Genomic DNA, 8394 nt, shown 5'->3' on the forward strand with positions numbered 1-8394 from the left:
GTAGCACATTCTCAAGGGCTCCTTCTAACTCATACTAAGAACCATCACATAGAATTATTTAAGGACTATAGATTTTTCATGTTACACATCTATTTGTCACACACACACATACCATATTCTGTCCACAAGAGGACACACTCTGAATCCCACAAAGATTTGAACCAAATGTGGGATTCAATTTAGCAACAACAGTTCGTTTTCCCAGAATTTTTTTTTAAACATATGAAGCTGTTTAATTAGGTTGCAAGAAATTTAGAACACCAGTTTGTGAGGATACACCCCGTTTGTCAGGGAGAACTGAGATCGCAGGTAGCCCTGGAGCTGAGGAACAGCTTTAATCTTTGGCAAAATCTGCGAGTCCACAGTTTTCTGATGAGCCTTTCACTGCTCTGTAGTCTTCTATTTCTCCTTCTCTGTGTGGAAGATCTCCGCCTCCTGATGCCTGGGCTTGCTCAGCTGCTGCTTCTTGAAGTAAGCATCAATCAGGTGTTTGGGAATTTTGACCTCACTGATATCAACTTTTGTAGTGGTGGCGATAACAAACTTCTGGTGTGTTGTGCACAGAGGAACTCTGTTGATGGCAAGAGGTCCAGTTACGAGTAGCAAGCCACTGCCCAGCTGCTTCAGGAAAACCACTCTCTTGCCCCTGTGGCGCCCGGTGAGGATGGTCAGGACAGTCCCGGGAGTGAGGCTGGAGCGTAGCCTCCTCACGTGCTGACTGAAGGGCTTTTTGCCGTGGCTCAGCAGCTTCCGAGGCACATCTTCGGTAGGATAATACCCAGGCATTTTTCGAAGCTTCACCACCTGGGTGCCACCATTCTTGTCTCCACCAACTGTTTTTGTGACAGTAGCAAGGACCTTCTCCTTCGTCGTCTTCTTTTCAACCTTGGTCTTGGCAGCTGAGTATTTCCTTTTGTACAAGGTCTTTCTGGAATACATAGCTGATCGGGAGTACCTGCCAATTTCTCTTACTAGGACTGGATTTCGGCGGCAATGGGGCTTCCCCTTCCTGGGCTTTTTAACTTTAGGAATTACCCTTTGTGGCTGCACCAGAGGCCTGGGGACTTGAGGCAGCAGCATCACCGCCAGCCTTCTTGGCCGCAGGTTTCTTCTCCTTTGTATCAGGCTTCTCTGCCTTTTCACCTGCCATCTTGTAAGACAAGAAAAAGGACTAAGGCAGCGGCTTTCAGTCTATATGCAATGATGGGAGATCTTTCCCAGAATTTTCAAAAAGGCTACTAGATCGGTTCTGGTCAACCTGTTCTTATCATCCAGTATGGAGACAGGTTCTCCTCCGTGCACGCTTGCCAGTTCCCTTCTGTCTCATGTCGATGGCCCCTGCAGACGTCTCAGGGCAAAGTAAATGAATTATAGACGTGAAGAGAAGAACTGAACACATTCACGCAGAAGTGAAGGAGGCATTATTTGCCTTATGTTGAAGTCTCTTGGTAGGTAGAACGAATAACAAATTCGTTCTTAACTCATCACAGAAAATCTCATACAGGAGAAAATGATTTCCTGTTTTCCAAGCTGAGAAACCTAAACCTAATTTCTCACTGCACACCACGGTTTAGCTTCTCCAGAAAAGCATTTGACTATCTACATACTAGTCCAAACTCACAGTTCAATGTTCCTTCTTAAGTTTTAGAACGTTAAATTTAACATTTAAATTTTGGATGACTTAATATATATTACGTAAGGCAAGATTACTTCTTCAGGTCTACTGTCTTCACTGGGGAAGGCATGTCACTGTCTTGAAGATACATCCAAAGAAAAACTTTGATGTCTATCATCCCTGGGTGTCACAAATAGATAACACAATTTCTGCTGCTTAGAAAAGGAGTGAGGACTTTTCTTTTTCCTTTCAAGGTATCACCATTTATAATTGCATGTTGGCAATGTGTGTGTATGATGGTAATACATGATGTTCCTGTGCCTAAAATGGAAGTCACGGTGAACCAAGATAGAGCAAGGGAGATAAAGCCAGACTCTACTCCCACCTCAGTTCCCCCCTGCTCATCTCAATAACCAGTGAACTCTCAGACCACTGTATATTCCATAATCTTGAAGTCCATAAGATTTACGCTGGAATCTTGTTTTTACACTTATCTTTTAAGTAGGAAGTAGCATGGTGCTCAATGACCTTTAAGGAAAGCTGGGTCATAGAAGAGTGCCATAGGAAGACACTGTGGCACCACACTCTTGTCTTACAGTATGTTTTCTCACTTGACAATGACATAGCACCAGAACCTCTCACAAATACTCCTAGGATAACGATTATATTTCAAGTCAGAGATTTTATGCATCTAAAACTAAAAAGCTAAGCCTTATCCAGGATTTCCTCAGCACAACGAACTCTGTCCACTATATGCCTGTTTTCAGCTTCTTTTCCATAAGAATAAGCAAGCACAAAAGTCTAAAAAGCCAAGGGAAACAGCCTGGACACACAAGACCCTGCTTTACTGTCCTTACATGAGATGACCTTGGTCATCCCCTGCTTGGTTTCAGTGTCCCTCTTTCCATCTGAAGAGACATGCATGATATAAGAACTTCACTTTGTGGTCCTTATGTCTAAAGTAGATCCTGGTCTATTTTAAACACGCCACTCCTTTGAAAAATGAAGAATTGCTGGCCAGTGTGATTCTTTCCTTTTACATCAGGGAAATCCAAGTGACTTCTGACACTGATAACTAACAACGGATTAGTTGTCATACATGTGATTGAATAATTTGGAAATACTGGCCATACTTTGGGACCAGCATGGTACAGTCACTCATATCTATTTAACAGGACTCAGAGGAAATTAATGTCGTCTCAGAGAGGAAATAGGCAAAAGATAAAGTGGCAGAACCCTAGAAGATGTATGTCGGTTATTAATATTTTAGCACTCATACAAATGAATGTTCTTCAAACCAATTAGGCCCTTTAAAGAAAACAACCTCTAACTATGTTCTTCAAATTAATTCCAATCACATCTTCAAGACCATTTACAGCCAAGCTCAGCGTCCTCCCCTTCCGTCAGCTGTTGACTTTCTAAGTGTTCCAGGCAGCTGCGTGTCTGTCTGAGATTCCCTGCGATGCCTTGCCAAACCTAGGTTTCTTAAGACTGCTGACTTCTATGGGGCGCCCTGACAAAGCCTCCACTCTATAGGAGCTACGAAGCCCAGGCGCCCAGCCAGCCTGCCTTGGGAGTTCAGGGAGTCGGGGAGGCCTCTTTAAAACCATGTCACGCTCCTGTGACAACTGCTCCTCTGTGCTTATTTGAACTATCCCTCCCAATTAGCAGTAATAAGTGACTCCGTAAAGATGAGCAAACACTGTGCCTTCATTAGTCCGCACCAACTCTCCCCACCTCTCCCAAGTCTGCAGGCCCTGGCCTGTGCCAATCAGCCCCAGCAAATCCCCAGGGTCCCCCTCCAATAGTGTTTGGAGAAAGCTAAACACGTCTTACTCCCAGAGAACAAGGACCGCCAAAAAGGCAAATTAATGACAACCCATTTGAAGAGTTTGCTTGAAATTATTGTATTCTGCCTATCCACTGAAAAATTGATTACTCCCAGGGTAGAGGGAAAAATCCAAATCAATAGAGTAAAGCAAAATGGTCAAAAGGCATGCACCGAGCCCATTTATTTTATCTATTTACCCTTCCTGGCTGTTTCTCTTCCCCACTCCCCTCTCATATATCCCTCGGTCCCTTCTCCATCCACACACATTTTTTAAAGAAATGAGATATAATTTACAGGGTAGGAGGTGTTTGTCCTTTTCAGATAAAGCACTAATGGCAGTCTAGGGATTGCTACACAGTTATACATCTCCCAGATGAACTAGGGCCTGTGAACACCTCCAGTCCCCGGTTCATGAGACCAGTGTCTGATGTGGCGTGGGTTATTCCCTCATGGTCTATAGTCTAGCCTGCCAGACAGATATGTAGATGAGGCATTTGGCTCAGGAGTCAGGCACACAAAGTTCAGCATACCCCATTTTCTAGCTACTATGAGACTGGCAGAAGCAGCGATTCCTAGTACACCAGGAAGCAATGCACGCATCCTCCACACCTGCTCAAGTGAATTGCTCCCTGGTCTTAGAATGTCGCCAGCATTTCTACATTTCACCATACTCAATTGGAAAAACAGGTACAAAAATAAGCAAATTCGAACTGGGTATAATGGTGTGTGTTTGCAGTTCTAGCTACTAAGAAAACAGAAGGCTCCTTGAACCCTGGAATTTGAGGCCAATTGGATAACAGAGAGAAACTATTCCAAAACCAAAATCAAAATCATCCAACAAAAAACCCTTTCCAACTGGTCTTAAGGTAGTGGAGTTCTATGTTCTGACAGTGTTGGGCACTCAAAAAACTGCAAGGTTGGCATGAAAAGGAGCCTTGGACTTTTAGTTTGCTCACTGTTCACATGAACATCCCAGAAGACAGGATTCGCAAGTAGTTACTGATTTTGAGCACTTCTGGTTCTTGGAAGCACCGGATCAGCCTTGCTTCCGGTTTCTGGCAGCAGTGCTAGCTCCTCCCATGAAAACAATCAACAGTTGTCACAGCACTTTGGGATCTTACCTCAGCTATCTGGGAAATACCAGTATACCTTCTGGACTTCAGCTCCTCAAGCACCCTACCCCATGCCTTTGAGGTTCAACAGTTATAACCTCTTGCTTTTTTTGTTTTAATCTCCTAGCTTCCAGAAGCTTTTATCTCTGTAGTTCACGAGTGTCCTTTGTGTTTGACTCTTTTAGTTGCAAAGTGAACAACTATTTAAAGTACACCAATTTGGTTAAAAAAAGACAGATCTGAGTTCTGTCTTCCACCCACAGCTGAAGCTCCTTAGAATGATCAAGACAATACAAAGACATTAGCAACTGGAAAGAAATCAAAGAGCAGATTGGAAAGAGTTTTAGGAGGGCAGTCAACAAAAAAGTCATTGATATTGGAGGAGAGGGGGAAAAAAGAATTACAGACTTAAACTTTCTAAATTGAGTAACTGGTAGAAGTACCACACACTCAGGTTGGCAAGGTCAACATTTTCTGATGTCCTTGGCCACAAGCATTCATATCTTTTCTCTTTCAAGGATCTTCTAATTGGTCCAAACAGGCTAAAGCTTAGTTATTGCCTTTCTGTGGAAGAGACCCCACCCACTAATAGAAGATGGAAACAAACACATGTCCCATGCTAAGACATGAGTGCAAACCTGCCCCATGGCCAAGGCCATGTAGAGAGGAAAGAGCTAGGGCATGAAAAGATGCTGGGTGTAGGTTCTGAGACAATGAACAACCTTGGTCCATTTTCAGTCCTGATGGGTTTCTGTCACATGAATGACTCAGAATATAACTTTGGCTTAAGCTTTTACTGTGAAGACTAGCTTGAGTTGATTTAAACAGTTAGTAACTAACACTCTAAGTGGTGATGCAGAGAATATGAATGGAAAGGCAATTTCAAAGTAGTCTGGACCAGTTCTGGAGTTCCCAGATAAGAATGAGGGATTGTTCTAAGAATATTCACCTCTTGCATTGGTTTTAAGAGTATTAGGAGTGCTTGGTGTTTACATTGTCCACAAGGTGGAGCCACCATCACCTTCTCTTTAGGGATCAGAGTTTATAGCTTTGAATTAATTGTTAATGGGTTTTTGACAGCCCAGGTTGGTAACCCACAGCTTTAGATAGAATAATCCAAACACGGCCATTTTAAAGACTTATCACTGTTACATCAACAGCATTACCCTAGCCCAGAGATAGGCCTAAAATGTCAAGTCCCACTTATGAGAAGCTCTTTGTTTACCATCCCACTACCCTCCATTTTCCATCTTTCAGAGATGCTGGTGATAGCTTAGGGTTGGGGTTACACTCTGATCTTAAGATGAGTTTTGAATACAAGAAGTTTACTTAGCAATTATGCTAGTCTGTAGGCTTATATTTTTCAAAACCTACTTTAATACAGGTCCTTAGACACTTTACCCTCCTTTATAGCCCACCAACCAAAGGTAGGGGAGGAAGATGGCTAATAGGACAAGAGGGTATGTAGACTTGTTTAGAAGTAGTTCTTTGGGGGCAATTCCAATCTTTATTGTCAGTAGTATAGTCCACTAGCTAAACATCATACATGCATCAGCAGTAGTTCAATCCAGAAGAAACGGAGAGGCTCTGCAGATTGGCACAAGTCTGTTGAAGTGGCAGGAAGAACCAGACACCACCAGAAGTTCTTTGGTGTGCTTCTCTCTGTGAAGTCACAACAAGCAAAGATCAGCAAAGAAAGCAAGGCAAACCAATGCCAGAGTGTTGTCCACTGTCTGTTGGGTTATACTTATACTCTTTCCAAACATCACATGTCCTTTCAAGTGTCTGCTCCAGCCAAATATCACATGCCCTTTCACTAGACAGCTTCCAGAAAAAAATACCGTCTGTTCTCAGCAAAACATCCTTTCACCTGTCTGCTTCAGCAAAACATCCTCTCATAAGATAGCTTCCAGAGAAACATCACAAGACACAACTGAGTCTCCAACAAGACCAGAAATTCCCACTTCACTAGTCAGCTCTAGGAGGAAAGTGTGAGGTGGTGCAGGAAAAGGGGTATTCAGTCCCACTGGGACCTCTGTGTGTGAATGTATAATGTACTTTAGGTTAATCCTACAGAGTCCAATGCTCCCATTGGTTAATCAATAGTTAGAAATGGTCACATGCCCGCCAACCCAGTGGAATAATCAGGATATGTCGACTGACATTCATGTCAAGGTTGAATATACCGACAAGAGTGACAATGAAATGTGCTACTTGGATTGAGCTCTTCACAAGTGACAGGCATGTAGGCTCAGCTACTCAGTGCCCACTCTAAGGTCACTTTTCTCACTTTGCTGTTGAGGAAAGTAAAGCTCAGAGAAGGTAAGCAACTCACTTGATGTCATTCACCTCTTGCCCAAGGTCATTTATGATATTGGGGATGGGCCTCAAACTTAGCAGCTTGGGACTCTATGATCAGAATTTCTATACTGCTAATTTTTCAATTCTTGTAGCATTGTAGTTACAAGGTCACAGTTTCTCCAGGGGAAATCCAAAGGCTTCTTATAGCAGAACACCTGGGGTGTGCCAGGAAGCACACAGAGGAGCGTGTTTGGGGCCAAGTTCTGAGCTCTTGGAGAGAGATTAACCATTAAATTCAAAGTAATTTTGAATTTTGACCTACTACAGGTCCAGGTCGCACCCCTGGTCAGATGTGTGTGACATGGACTTCCTAAAGTAAATTCTTAAAAATATGTACCTGGGGATCAGTGTCATTAGAACCACTTGAGAACTGTTACCACTGTTGCCTCTTCAATCCTTGGATCTGACTGGATTAGAGGCCCCTCTGCTGAGCCATGTCCTCAAACACAGTTTAAGGAAAGGACTATGCATGTGGTGTGGTTGTGTGCCCCATCCTCCATCTTTAAGCCTCCTGCACAACCAAACTACCATTCATCCAATGGCCTTGAAAACCACTTACAGAGAAATCCTCCTTAAAAAGACATTGAAAATATGGCCAGCCTGTGATTCAATGAAACACACAGGCAAGGTGCCAGATATATGACTGTTGCTGAGAATAAAAGACAAGGCACTAGGAAAAGTCATATGGTTCTTGAGGGGGGAGTCTGCTTCCTCTATCTATAAAGAAATTTTACCAAGAGAAAGATTCTTCTGGGAGAACTTGGTGCCTTAAGACTGTGTTCACTCAGGTTAATCACAATGGGATTCAAGAATAACTTCTAATTTAAATGAAAGAGAATTTTGCTCTAAACTTTATATGTTTGCCTCTCTTAGTTCAGGTCCACCCTTCACTCCTTATCAGAGAGCATTTGCATGCTGGCTCTCATTCCCAAGAGACCAATGTAGGCATTCCCAGACATGGCTACCATCTGGATTGGTATAAAGAACATTCTAAATGGTTCTGTGGTTATTTTAAAGAATGAATTTTTTTATTAAAAAAAAAGCAAAAACAAAATGAAGACCTTTAAAACACGGTTCCAGCTTTTTAAGATGGAACTTTTAAAAGATTTTAAGTCTCAAGATGGCTCAGAAGGTAAAGTACTTGCTATGCAAACAAGAGTGTCTGCATTTGGATTTCTAGCACTCACACCAAAAATAGCCAAGCATAGCAGCATGTACCTACAAGCCATCTGGACCAGGAAGGTGGAGACAGGAAGAATCCTGAGGCTCAATGGCCAGCTAGTCTAACTGACTCAAAGATTAATGAGAAGAAACAACTGAGGAAAATGTTGGTCTCTTGCTCCCACACACACACACACCCCACACATGTGCATGTGCACATACACAGGTGCACAGACACAAATCTGTACACAAACCTGTACACACACATACACAAGAAATTGAATTTATACCCTCCCCCCATTTGCCATTTTCCT

General features: G+C 42.8%; 1 pseudogene; it reads right to left on the bottom strand.

Annotated features, from left to right (window-relative positions):
* Positions 1 to 252: 252 nt before the first annotated feature.
* Positions 253 to 1150, bottom strand: LOC114609605 (annotated as a pseudogene).
* Positions 1151 to 8394: the final 7244 nt, after the last annotated feature.

This window comes from Grammomys surdaster, unplaced genomic scaffold (assembly GCF_004785775.1).
Source record: "Grammomys surdaster isolate TR1022 unplaced genomic scaffold, NIH_TR_1.0 129, whole genome shotgun sequence".
Lineage (NCBI taxonomy): Eukaryota > Metazoa > Chordata > Mammalia > Rodentia > Muridae > Grammomys > Grammomys surdaster.